The sequence below is a fragment of the Rattus norvegicus genome, chromosome 20 (assembly GCF_036323735.1).
Source record: "Rattus norvegicus strain BN/NHsdMcwi chromosome 20, GRCr8, whole genome shotgun sequence".
NCBI classification, from domain to species: Eukaryota; Metazoa; Chordata; class Mammalia; order Rodentia; family Muridae; genus Rattus; species Rattus norvegicus.
In genome coordinates, this window is record NC_086038.1 from 19,142,471 (window position 1) to 19,157,088 (window position 14,618).

General features: G+C 43.9%; 1 protein-coding gene and 1 long non-coding RNA gene across 4 annotated transcripts in view; one reads left to right on the top strand and one right to left on the bottom strand.

Moving 5' to 3' along the window:
- The window catches only part of Ank3 (ankyrin 3), a 623,484-nt gene that overhangs the window by 541,164 nt on the left and 67,702 nt on the right, over positions 1-14,618 (bottom strand). The gene's annotated exons all lie outside the window — the stretch shown is intronic.
- LOC134483900 (uncharacterized) overlaps positions 1-14,618 on the top strand; it is a 34,748-nt gene that overhangs the window by 19,441 nt on the left and 689 nt on the right. The window contains exon 2 of one of the 2 annotated variants that reach the window (XR_010061090.1): positions 7,369-7,460. This is a non-coding gene — a long non-coding RNA (uncharacterized LOC134483900). Of the gene's footprint in view, positions 1-7,368; positions 7,494-14,618 lie in introns of those variants that run through there. The other variant, XR_010061089.1, reaches the window with a different exon arrangement.

Sequence of the window (14,618 nt, forward strand, 5' to 3'; positions counted from 1 at the left end):
TTCCCAACATTATTTCCCTGTAACTCTTTAAACCAGTCTCCTCCCGTGAAAGCGAACCCTCCGTGGCCTCCTACTAGTTTTCTGACTTCTGTGTGTAGTCCAAATGGAGCATATACAGCTGAAGATTCAAGGTCATCATCTCCACGTGAGAGAAACTAGGATTGTGTCTCCTTCTGGGTCTGTGTTGCCTTCCTAGGGCTGATTGTTTCTAGCCTTATCCACTTACCTGCGGCTGTCATAATTTTCTCTTACCTTCTATGTAATATTTCATTATGTAAATATATAGGAATGAGCATGACCAAAGCACACTTTATAAAATTCCCCCCCAAAAATGTAAAATAACCCATTCCTCTGGGCTGCATCTCTGCAGGACTTCGCAGGGGACCTGGAGGCTCTGAGCTCACTTTGACTCCTGAGCAAGTCGGTATTGATGTGCCTCTCTGTGTCTCATTGCCAAAACAGTCTGCGAACTGCTCTTACCTCAGTACCCAGCCCAGCACAGGTGCTCAACAAGACAATAACTGGACGCAGAGTTGAAGCGCTCCCTTGTCCTCCTCCCCCTCCTCCTCTCCCTCTTCCTCCTCCCCCTCCTCCTCTCCCTCTTCCTCCTCCCCCTCCTCCTCTCCCTCCCCCTCCTCCTCTCCCTCCTCCTCCCTCTCCTCCTTCTCCTTCCCCTCCCCCTCCTCCTCTCCCTCCTCCTCCCCCTCCTCCTCTCTGTCCTCCTTTCCCTCCTCCTCCCCCTCCTCCTCCCCCTCCTCCTTCTCCTTCCCCTCCCCCTCCTCCAACCCCTCCTTCTCCCCCTCCTCCTCCCCCTCCTGCTCTGACTCATTCATCCGTTCCTGAGAACCAAGAGCAATGGCAGTAAACTGCAACGCTTGGGAGAAGCATTGACCACGGAGAACTTAATAGTGAAGTGTGAGACTTTTAGAAAAATAAACATCTACCTCCAACTTCTCTTTCAAACTTTTCTTGGGTTTTATTATTGACTTCTTGCTATTTAGTTCTACTGCCCTTCTCAACATGGCAGTTCTTAAGATGCCTTCTGCTCGCAAATAACATTCTCATTCCTTTTAATTAATTCTGTCTCCTGATCTGTCACACATATATAACTCATTCTGCTTATTCACACACACACACACACACACACACACACACCCTCGACTCCTTTCAGCCTCTCTTCTCTCTAAATGTGTTTTTTCCACACTCAGGCCTCTCTGTTTTGTGACCCACTGGATATAGCCAGTCCCATCTGGTTTGAAACTGTCATTGGAATCAGAAGAGCTCGGCTGAGCGGCTATTGAATTGCAATTGCAATGCAATTAAAGACATGCCAGAATTTATCAATAGCCAATAGTGAAACAGGGAGGGGTAAAGCCCCTCACTCATCCATGACTGACAGTTGGCTGAACTAATCTCCTGCAGGCATGGAGCTAGTAACCATAGTGACATTATCACTCTTTTTTTTTTTTTTAACATGCTTTTCCGCACAGCCAATGCTTGAGGCTAAGGGTGAGCAAAGACAGCTTCATTTGTGACTCACTAAAGGCCTTTGAGTCTGATGTCTGCTGGTGTCCTTCAAGCAGGACGTCCTTCTAGCATTTCAGAAGCAGTCTTTTTGAGGTTAAGTGACTTTACCTCTGCTTCACACAGAAAAGTCATTTTCAAATCTGAGTTACCCAAAATCATGCAGCAAGGACAAGGTGAAAGCTAGAAGTGGAATCTGGCGAGTTGTTCCACTCCTTTTGTACTGTGAAGATCCCATTCCTGTACAAGTCAGCCGGGCTTCTAGACCAACCACCACAGGGTCTGTCTCCATCCAAGCATCATGATAGGCATTGTTGTCTAGACCTCCTAAGGCACATGCTCTCTCTCTTTCTCTCTCTCCTGCTGTCTCCTTCTGTCTCCTTCTCTCTGTCTCTCATTCTCTCTCTCATTTTCTCTCCCATTCTCTCCTTCTCTCTCTCCATCTCTCATTCTCTCTCTCATTCTCACTCTCTCATTCTCTCTCTCTCTCTCTCTCTCTCTCTCTCTCTCTGTCAAGACTTATTTATTTTATGTATATGAGTACATTGTAGCTGTCCTCAGACACACCAGAAGAGGGCATCGGAGCTCATTACAGATGGTTGTGGTTGCTGGGAATTGAACTCAGGACCTCTGGAAGAGCAGCTAGTGTTCTTAACCACTGAGCCATCTCTCCAGCCCAAGGCATTCTCTTTTGAAAGTAAGCCCATCCGTGGTGGCTATCTTCTCAACTCATCTTAGAAGACACAGTATTAAGAAGTCTCCCAGGAGAAACTGACCTTCCTGCTGCCAGGAAGGCAGAGAAGGTCACAAAGCCACCATTTTGGGCTATCTGTAGGTCAGTTCTGTGTCTTCTAGGAGAGCAACCTCATCTGAACTTTTCTCCCTATACCATAAAAGGAACTTCAAATACTGCCCCTCTAAAACCTCTCTGAACTTCAAAAATATTTGGACCTCTTCTCCTCCGTCCATATCCCAGGAGGGGCCTAAGAGCCTCCTAGAAGTTACCTCCAAGAAAAAAGCTTGACAAAACTCAACCACACCCGTAGCCTCAAACACCAGCTTCACCAAGACCTTCCCCTCTCCCTGAGCCCTGCCTCTAACCACATTTGCCTTCCAGGATCTCATTCTGCTAACCAGATCAAAGTCATATACTTGCAATAAACGGGCATGTTTAAAGAGTAAATTAAACGGGATTATATTACTTATAATTCAAGTTAGTACAATAGACTTTAAATAGAAACTATCGCCCATACTCCAGGTTTTGGGGCCATGTCTCTCAGAGAAGCAAGCATGTGTTATCCTTCACTCTGATCATGATGCTAACAAAAATGGAAGGCATGGTGTGGTGCCAAGACACAGGGGAGACATAAGGGGTTTTATAAATAAACAAATAAACAAGCAAACAAACAAGCAAGATGGGCAAGGGATCCTGTTCTTGCTTGGAGTTACCCCACAGCTCGGTCAGGGTCAGTAGAGCCTCCATGGAGGCAGAAGTTCCTGACACTGACAGACACCTCTAGGACCTACTGGTTTCTAAACTCCAGGGTCTGTAAGACTCATAGGGACAACTGGGTTCACTTCCCAACTATTATCCTCCAGTAAGATTATCCTGGGGTCCAGAGCTATTGTCTCGAGGCTGTCTCATCCAACCCCCATCTCCTTAACTAAATCACACCTTCAGGTAATGGGCAGGAAACTGTGGGTCAAGTCACAGGTGAGTTTACAGAGACAGCAACAGAGACAAGCTTGCTATAAATGCTACATTAAAGAAGACTGAATGCACGCACACAGTAACTGCATACAAGGAAGCGAATGGATTCTGCTCCTAGTGGCTTAGGTCTTAGTGCTCTATTGCTGTGAAGAGACACTATGACCTTGGCAACTCTTAGGAAAGAAAGGATTTAATTGGAGCCTGCTTAACATCATGGGTGTGTGTGGGGGGTGGGTAGAGGTGTTGTTACAGGACAGCCTGGAATAGTAGCTGAGAACCACATCTTGATCCAGAGGCAGAGAGAGAGAGAGAGAGAGAGAGAGGCAGAGAGACAGACAGACAGACAGACAGACAGACAGAGACAGAGAGAAACAGAGAGAGAGAGAGACAGAGACAGAGACAAGGAGAGAGAGACAGAGACAGAAAGAGAGAGAGAGAGAGAGAGAGAGAGAGAGAGAGCACCCAGCCCTGACAAGGGCTTTTGAAAACTCAAAGCCCACCTATAGTGATAGTTTCCTCCAAAAAGGCCACACCTCCTATTCCCTGTCACTCTTTCAAACAGTCCCATTCTCTGATGAATAAGCATTCAAATACATGAGCCTAGAGGGCAATTCTTACTTGGGACGCCATGTGATTTTTCCAAGTTTGATACACACAACTGATAGTCAACTTGATGCCAATGATAGTAAAAATGACTCTCTCTAATAAATCAAAAATGTACCACTACCAAGGTGTTCACTCTGGATGTGGAAATCCAAGTTAGTTGCATCAAGACCATGAATTATTAAACAGAGAGCATCATATGTCAGGGGCCCACTACCAAGGTCTCTCAGACATTTGCTTTATCCTCCGGAAACAACAATATAAAATGAGGCACCTTCATTGTCTCTGCTCACATGCACAGAAACTGAGGCACACAGGGAGCAGTAACCTCCCTGCCATTACAGCTAAGAAGGTGCAGGGCTGAAATTCTAGGGCAGGTTTACTCAATGTCATGGTCCAAAGAATTTCAACAACATAGCTTCTGAAGCCTTCCATCTGCTACCGAGAGGGCGGGATGAATTAAACTTTCCACATGGCTATTACCAGAGTCAAGTAAGACACTTGAAAATGATGTGTGTGTGTGTGTGTGTGTGTGTGTGTGTGTGTCTGTCTGTCTGTCTGTCTGTGTCTGTGTGTGTGTCTGTGTCTGTATGTGTCTGTGTGTGTGCATGTGTGTGTGTGAATGTGTGCATGTGTGTGTACATGTGTGTGTCTGTGTGCATGTGTGTGCATGTGTGTGCATGTGTGTGCATGTGTGTGCACGTGTGTGCATGTGTGTGCATGTGTGTGCATGTGTGTGAATGTGTGCATGTGTGTGTGCATGTGCATGTGTGTGTAAGTGTCTGTGTGCATGTGTGTGTGTGTTGGTGGGGCTGGTATTATTTATTATTTGTATTGTTCTACTTTATTTTACTTCACAGTGATTTTTCTTTTAATTTAACACTAACACTAATTATGGAGATTACTGACTGCCTTAAAGTGGTGATTTTCTTTAATGAATAAAGAGAAAGGAAATGGATGCTTTATTAGCAATGGAAGAGGAGGAGTGGCCTCCTTGAACGACTGTACATTTAGTATACAACCCGAGAAACCATGTCTGGAAACACGAATTGCTGTTTATCTCATTATTCTCCCAGACTTTTCACAAATTACGAACCGACACTAACAAAATCCACAAGTTCACCCCTGCCCGGCCCTCCTGCTCTCCCCACTGTTCTACAGATGTGGATCCTAAGGCTCTTCCCATAAATGGGCACTTTCCAAAGATTTCATTTTACTTTATTATCTTGGCTTTTTGAAACAGTGTTTCAGTGTAGCCCAGGCTGAGCTTAGCCTGCAACTACTCTGTAGGCAACTCTAGCATAAGCTTGCAGTGGTCCTCCTGAGTAGTGGGAATACACATGTGCAGAACACAGACGTGCAGAAATACAGAAATGCAGAAATACAGATTGCAGAAATACAGAAGTGCAGAATACAAATGTGCAGAAATACAGAAGTGCAGAATACAGATGTGCAGAAATACAGAAGTGCAGAATACAGATGTGCAGAATGCAGATGTACAGAAATACAGATGTGCAGAATGTAGATGTACATAAATACAGATGTGCAGAATGTAGATGTACATAAATACAGATGTGCAGAATGCAGATGTGCAGAAATACAGATGTGCAGAATGCAGATGTACAGAAATACAGAAGTGCAGAATACAGATGCGCAGAAATACAGAAGTGCAGAATGCAGATGCGCAGAAATACAGAAGTGCAGAATACAGATGTGCAGAAATACAGATGTGCAGAATGCAGATGTGCAGAAATACAGATGTGCAGAATGCAGATGTACAGAAATACAGATGTGCAGAATGCAGATGTGCAGAAATACAGATGTGCAGAATGCAGATGTACAGAAATACAGATGTGCAGAATGCAGATGTACAGAAATACAGATGTGCAGAATGCAGATGTACAGAAATACAGATGTGCAGAATGCAGATGTGCAGAAATACAGATGTGCAGAATGCAGATGCGCAGAAATACAGAAGTGCAGAATACAGATGTGCAGAAATACAGATGTGCAGAATGCAGATGTACAGAAATACAGATGTGCAGAATGCAGATGTGCAGAATGCAGATGTACAGAAATACAGATGTGCAGAATGCAGATGTACAGAAATACAGAAGTGCAGAAATACAGATGTGCAGAATGCAGATGTGTGTTACCACACCTAGCTTAGTTTCCATGTTTCTTTTATTTTGTTTGTGGGTTGGTTTTTCAAGACAGGGTTTCTTTTTGTAGTGCTGGTAGTCCCGGAACTCTCTCTCTCTCTTTCTCTCTCGACCAGGCTGGTCTCAAATTCAGAAATTGGCCTGCCTCTGTCTCCTGAGTGCTGGGATAAAAGGCATGCACCACCACCACCAGGCAGCTTCCATATTTTAAAGTTGATGTGGACTATTAAAGAACTGCATGGAGTGGATGGATTCTTTAAGTTATATGATTCAACCCAATCTTTATTTCAATTAAGATAATAATGAAAAAACCTAAAATTCCATATGATAGCAAAATCAATAATAAAAGGTTGTTGTTAAAATTAAAGCAAAAGGACACGGCACACAAGAAGATGAGACAGACCCCAGTAAGAGAGACGCTTACAGACCTGAGTCTCAGCAGAGAACTAAGCGTCACGTCTACTGGCTCTGACACTCCTTCAGCCAAGCAAAACCCAAGAAATAGGACTTCGATCACAGCCAGGCACCTGCTCCTCCATTGCGCATGCGTGTGACACAGCGAGAGGCCCATGTACCCACAAATGCACCTGACAAATCTTGTCAAAGACGTAGCTACTAGAAGAAAGCACTCCACAAGAGACCTTCGGAGTAGAAAGACCGTTCTAGGCCAGAACAATCCAAAACCACAAGGAACAGTAGTGTCGCCCAGACTTGTTAACATAACTAAAATGCCAAACACTGACAGTTTTAGTCTGAATTTGATATTTTATTTCCATTTTCCTTAAGAGACAAAGCTCAAAGGCTTCTGGATGGATTGTTTTATAGGTATTTTAATAAATACACCAAAATCTTTGATGGAATGTGTTTGTATCACCAGGGAACCAATCCATCCCTGACCACCCAGCATTCTAGATCCTTCAGGGTTAACTGAACTAAGAAGAAGCTTTGGGGATCATTTATAAAAGGGAAACTGAGGCCAGGAACTATTTATTTTTTGCTCACTTGTACTTGGTATAAGGTCTGATGGTTAAGGTCTCCTTAAAATACATACAGAATCATATGGAGAATAAGAAAGAAAAAAACTATTTTTGAGACCATCTCATACCATAGCCCTGCTGGCCTGAAATTTGACACATCCTCCTACCTTAGTTCCCCAAATGCCAAGATCACATGTGCAGTACCATGTCAAGCTTAGAAATGGAAATGATGAAATTATTTTAATAAGACATATGCTGGAATCCTGGGGTGATAGTTTGAGTATGCTTGGCCCAGGAAGTGGCACTATTAGGAGGAAGTGTGTCATTGTAAGTGTGGGCTTTAAGACCCGACTCCTAGCCCTCTGGAAGACAGTCTTCTTTTTACTTTCAGAACAAGATGAACTCTTAGCTCCTCCTGCACCGTGCCTGCCTGGATGCTGCCATGTTCCCACCTTGATGCTAATGGACTGAACCTCTGAACCTGTAAGCCAGCCCCAATTAAATGTTCTTATAAGAGTTGCCTGGGTCATGCTGTCTGTTCACAACTGGAAAACCTTAAGATATCTGGTTTGGGGAAAGGAGGAAGGAAAAGGAGGGCTTGGTGCAATGGAAGTTATGTGGGATCTATCATGTAATGTCTAACACTGGGGTAAGAGGACACAGTCTCGGCCATTATAATTCAAGAAGTCATTAATCTTCCTGCAGAGAGAACATAATACAGGTGTTTACCTGATTATAGGAATTCAGTGTTTTGAAATCCATTTAAATTCTCGAAAGAGCGTGCCCAAGCACCGAGTAGCCAACCTCTATTCTAAGGCCTCTCTACACTTGTGCCGTGGAGGCCTCTTAGGTCTTTCCGCAGACTGTAGTACTAAATCTGCACATACTGTGAAAGTATTCATTCTTGGCTGATCGTGATCTGTGCTGGGGTGTGAGGGATAACAAAACACCATCCTTATGGCATAGGCCCCTACAACAGGCCCCAAATAACTTTAGCGTGAGGCAGATTTCAATGAGGAACACGCAGAGACACAAAAGCACACACACAGGAACCTATTAATTTGTGTTAAGCAAATGTACCTCCCTAAATGAACAACACATGACAATGCTCCAACATGTGCGCTTTGCATGGGGGGGGGCAGGGCGTAATTGCAGTTAAAGGGCCAGGCTAAAGGTCCTGAGGCCGGTGACTTGAGGCACTTTAATGTTGAACTTGTTTATGACATTATTTTGTTTCAAAACCCAGTGACCAAATCCGTGACACAGAGCAACTTAAGGAAAGGCTTATTATAACTGAGATCGACAGAGTATGGTCCCTTGTGGTACAGAGTGGCCACAGGCAAATGAAGCTGCTTACTCATTTCTGAGTCTGAAAGAGAGGACAGAACAGAAAACAAAACCTCAAGGAGCCCTGCACCCCCACAAAATCCACTCCTTCACCCAGGACAATTCCACCACCTCCCAAAACATTGCCACCAGCTGGGGACCAACTGTTCAAACACATAAGCCTATGGGGGAGATTTTACCCCAGCCATTAACAAGAAGTTTGTTACATCCTAACAGATGCCCACGGTGCAGGGAAACAAGTTCAAATGTATCGATTTCTCTGGTTAATTTCTCTATTTAGAAAGTTTGTGTTCATCTTAGATAATGATCAGGAGTAAGAACTACCTAAAGTCCACCGTGACCCAAAGGGCTTTGTTTCTTTGATTATAGATTGTCATAATGAGTTTATTTATCAAGGCACCTAATTTATATGCAGGGAGATGCTCAGGGAGATATTCTCAATAAGGCTTCTGATTGTATGTCCTGTGTTCATGCCCCTCCCGCCACGTTCTGTCTCCTTTTTTTTTTTTTACAGTTTGTTCTTACTCTTGTGTTATTTATATGTGACATTATAATGGAAGGTAACACACAAAAACATGCATGAACACACACAATCACACATACTAAAAGCAGACAGGAGCCAGACGGAGCAGCCCACACCCATCACGCCAGCACTCCGGGGATAAAGTCCAGAGGACCAGGAATTCAAGGTCATCCTCAGTGACGTGACAAGTTCAAAGCCACGATCCACATGAGAGCCTGCTCGAAAAAAAACTAAATGAAATAAAATAATAAAAACTGAAGAATCAGGGACTGGAGAGATTGCTCAGAGATTAAGAGGACTGGCTACTCTTCAAGAGGACTCGAGTTCAATTCCCAGGACCTACATTGTGGCTCGCAACAGTCTGTAACTCTAGTTACATCTAGTTCCCTCACACAGACATACATACGGCCAAAACACCACTGCACATAAAAAAAACAAAACAAAACTAACTAACTAACAAAAGCCAGAATTAGGTAATTCTGAAGATTAGCTAATATAATACCTAGAGCGTGTGTGCACAACCCCTCTTTCTCTTCCTCCTCTTCTTTCCTTTCTTTGGCTCTTTGGATAGAGGCTAAAACCCAGAACTAGACACCGACTAGGTCAGTGAAGAGCTTTCTGACCAAGCATATGGACCTGAGCTGCATCTTCAGCTCAATAGACATATTTTTTAAAATGCTGAAAAAATAAAAATGCCTGTGAAACATCTAAATCTTATAGCAGCCCTAAACATTCAGAAACAGATTTATTCTGATTTTTAATGACGTGTGCGTTTACGTGCAGGGAGGTCAAATGACAGCTTGCATGAATCAATGTTTTCCTTCCACCATGGAAAGTTCCAGAAATTGAACTCAGGTCTTCGGGCTTGGTGGCAAGTCTTATTCAGGGTTCCAGTTGGCTGTGATGAAACCCAGGACGAAAAGCAAGTCGGGGAGAAAAGGGTTTATTTGTCTTACTCTTCTGCATCACTGTTCAAAGGAAGTCAGTGCAGGAACTCGAGCGGGACAGGATCCTGGAGGCAGGAGCTGATGCAGAGGCCATGGAGGGGTGCTGCTTACTTCCTTGCTCCTCCTGGCTTGCTCAGCCTGCTTTCTTATGGAACCCAGGAGCACCAGTCCAGGGATGGCACCACCCACAATGACAATGGGTTGGGCCCTTCCACATCAATTATTAATTAAGCAGATGCCCTACAGGCCTACCTTTATGGAAGCATTTTCTCAATTGAGGCTCCCTCCTCTCAAAGGACTGGAGCTTGTGTCAAGTTGAGTAAACTAGCAGGCATGGGCCCTTTCCCATGCAATCACTTCGTTGGCCTTCGAAATTGGATTTAAATGGAAGAAGAAAAGAGAAAGAAGGAAAGAAGGGAGGTTGTAAAGGAAACATCCTTGCCCGAATGTTTTCAAAACCATATTTGTGCTAGCATGCACTCCCATCTAATGCATTACACTATGGGGCGTAATGATAAATCCGATAACAGTGTTCAGATAGTGTGGGAATAGATGCTATTTCAAGGTTCTTCAAACAACTGCAATAGAATATGAAAAGATGCGCAATTCCCACTGGTGAAGACGTCACCATACAGCCTAGTGATTTTCTTTTCTTATATTTGCTATCAGCGGCAAAGCTCACGTCTAGTCCTAAATTACCGGAGTCTGCACAGTTTAAATTACAGCTACCTGCACGTGGCCACCCAAGGGGAGCCTGGGATTTCTATTCACAGCCAATTGGTTAAAAGCTCCAGCATTCAAGGAATAAAGGAATCTAGTGTTAATTACATTGAGCCACCATGTGGTTGCTGGGAATTGAACTCGGAACCTCTGGAAGAGCAGTCAGTGCTCTTAACTGCTGAGCCATCTCTCCAGCCCTAATTACATTGAATTTGTGATTTTTCCAAGGCATTGTACCTTGCCCCTGGGAGACATGAGCTGCCCTGACAGAATCCACAGGATAATGAGATGAGGCTCCAGACAAGCCAAACCCTTTTCACTATAGCCACATAGAGGGACAGCAGAATCATGGTCATGGGTGGGGGAAACTTCAAAACCCTACGAAAGGCCCTGTGCAATGGCTCAGTCAACTGCTCGAGGGTGTGAGCCTGAGCCTGAGCCAGATCCTCAGCACACAGCCTAGAAAGCCAGCTGTGGGTGCGTGTCTGTAATCCCAGGGCTGAAAACAGAGGCAGGAGGACCCCTAGGGCTCAATGCAAAGCCAGTCTAGCTGACTGGTAACCTTCAAGTGCTGTGAAGGACTCTGGCTCAGAACACAAGGTAGAGAATAAGAAAGGCAACCCACATCAACTTCTGGGCTCCACAAACACACACACACACACACACACACACACACACACACACAATCACACACATATGTACACACACATTCACACACATGTGCACTCTCATGTGCATATGTATGTACATGTATCTACACACACTGTACACACACACATGCATGTGTACAGACAGACACCTACAAACACACATAACTACAGACAGAAACATACATACACCCACCCACTCATACCTATAGACACAGACATGCATATACCTACACACACACACACAGACATACATACACCTACACACACACCTACAGACACAGACATACATATAACTACACCTATGGACATACAGACACACCTATACCTACACACACACACAGCTATAGACACACACACACACACCTATAGACACAAACTTACATACAACTACACCTACAGACATACAGACACATACACACACTTCTACAAAGGACAGGTATGTAAAGAACAGAGGCCTTGCATGAGCCATATTTGAGGAAAGACGACTCGCTATTAGAGAGAAATGTTTGGAAGCAGAGGTACTGAGAAAACAGGGAAAGAGTCATCCTATAGCATCAGACCATGACAGGCAAGAACCAAAAGAGCTTGATCCTTACTCAATCTTGGACCTGCAGAGGTATCCAACATGTCACTCGGCATGCCACACATATGACCACTGAAGGACATGACAGACAAATTACATGTGAAATCATAGCTCCTACACACAAGCCATTGTCTATTTAACCGTTCTATTAAACATTGACTATATCAAGGCCATATATCAGGTAATTAGGGTCAAGAATCATCAAAGTACATCCCGTTTGATCTCATTACTTTTTGTGATTCATAAAATTCATCTGTAGTCCAATGCCAGAAACTGCCCACTAGAACTGATGGAAAGATTAAGCCAATATTGGGGAGGCTCAGGAGTAAAGGGAACTCTGGGATACAGGGCAAAAGACCAGTATGTTAATCAATGTCTTGTGTGTAACTTTAAATCTGACCAAAAGAATATTAAATGGGTTCATTGCTTTGGGCATCAATTATCTGACAACTTTGAGATGATCAGTCTTCACTTTGGACAAGAATTTGCCCTGTAACTAGTCATACTCACTGGATGCCTCTGACCTGGAACTCTGTTTCTTTCCTCTCTAATGAAAGTGGTACATTCTGTGTATCAGACTAGTTCCAAAGAGTGCACTGCAATCCTTAGAACCCCATGGAACACAGTAACTGTTACTACTGTATATGGGGGCAGAGTAACTGTTACTACTGTACATGGGGCAGAGTAACTGTTACTACTGTACATGGACAGAGTAACTGTTACTTCTGTACCTGGGGCAGAGTAACTGTTGCTACTGTACATGGGCAGAGTAACTGTTACTACTGTACCTGGGGCAGAGTAACTGTTACTACTGTACATGGGGGCAGAGTAACTGTTACTACTGTGCATGGGGGCAGAGTAACTGTTACTACTGTGCATGGGGGCAGAGTAACTGTTACTACTGTACATGGACAGAGTAACTGTTACTACTGTACATGGGGACAGAGTAACTGTTGCTACTATACATGGGCAGAGTAACTGTTACTACTGTACAAGGGGCAGAGTAATTGTTACTACTGTACATGGGGGCAGAGTAACTTACTACTGCACATGGGGCAGAGTAACTGTTACTACTGTACATGGGGACAGAGTAACTGTTGCTACTATACATGGGCAGAGTAACTGTTACTACTGTACAAGGGGCAGAGTAATTGTTACTACTTGTACATGGGCAGAGTAACTGTTACTACTGTACATGGGGGCAGAGTAACTTACTACTGCACATGGGGCAGAGTAACTGTTACTACTGCACATGGGGCAGAGTAACTGTTACTACTGTACATGGACAGAGTAACTGTTACTTCTGTACCTGGGGCAGAGTAACTGTTGCTACTGTACATGGGGCAGAGTAACTGTTGCTACTGTACATGGGCAGAGTAACTGTTACTACTGTACCTGGGGCAGAGTAACTGTTACTACTGTACATGGGGGCAGAGTAACTGTTACTACTGTACATTGACAGAGTAGCTGTTACTACTGTACATGGGGGCAGAGTAACTGTTACTATTGTACAATAAGGAAATGGAGACCCTGAGAGATTAGCTAAGTTTTACAAGGCAGTGCAGCCAATATGAACTCACACCTGCTTGACCTCACGCTGAAACACTACCTCATCCTTGGCTCAAAGACAATAGACCCTTGGGGGCACTAAATGCCCAAGAGTTTGATGCTAAATCCAATAATCTATCATAGCTTGATACTGTCAACTATCTTGCTAATTTTTTATGCATGAAACCAGAGGGACCATATGTCAATACCATGGAAAGTTGAACATTATTTAAGAAACCCAACGTACGGCAATTAAGGTTAATTTACTGTTGATTTTACTTGATTCTCCACCTTGCAAAGGCCAACTGACTTGATACCATAGCACTGAGGATTAAAAAGTCAGCTTGATTATTTTTTTATTTTCTTTTATGTGTGTAGGTGTTCGCATGCATGAATAACTGTGCACCATATCTATACAGTGCCCAAAGAAACCAGAAGAAGCTACCAGATCCCCTGGAACTATTACAGATAGTTGTGAGGTACCATGTGGGCTCTGGGAACCTGTCCTGGGCCTTCCTGGAAAACAGCCAGAGCTCTTAACCACTGAGCCACCTCTCCATTTACCAGAAATCAGCTTTTAAAACACTCCTGTTGTTCTAAACACTCTGCTTCCCGTGCAAGCCACATTTGCTGATGTACTATTGGCTTTTACATTTTTCTCTCAGGTCCCTCGGGGTTATCCAAGAGCAATGCAGCTGCTCCCCAGTCTCTGAAGTACCCAGCCGTGACCCCATGAGTCTGTACTCAGTGCTGCTCTGCTGCCAAAGGGAACCTTTTTTTTTTAATGTGGCCCAGGAGAAAACACAAAACATCCAAGTAAAATAGCTTTAGAGTCCTGGCCTCTTTACATAGCCTAGAAAGAGAAAAGGCCGTCTCCAAGTCAGCTTGCCTCACAACTTCAGAGGAAGGAGGGCTCAGTGTTAGGAGCAAAAAATTTAACATATCACAGAACCTGACACAGAAGCCTTAAAACGTGCACACATCTTCCTTCAAAATCTTCCCTCTCAGGAGATCTGATGCCATGAATTGTGAAAACAATGCTCTCTTTACTAACTCCTGAGGTAAACAATGGGTGTCACTTTGCTATTGTTACAAATAAGGATGGTTGTTAGTAGACAGCTGGCTAACCTGCCCGACCCGTCTAACAGGGCAAGAATCCAAAATGAACCCAACAGCATTTAATGCATCAGAAACGTTTTCAATAGCAGGTTAGGATTTCTCGTCAACCTCAGGGCTTGCTCTCTTCGTAAAAATAGCTCCCTTGCTTTCTTTTCCCCCTCCTTTTGAAAATCTACATTGAACAATGAGTCACCTGGTGACTTC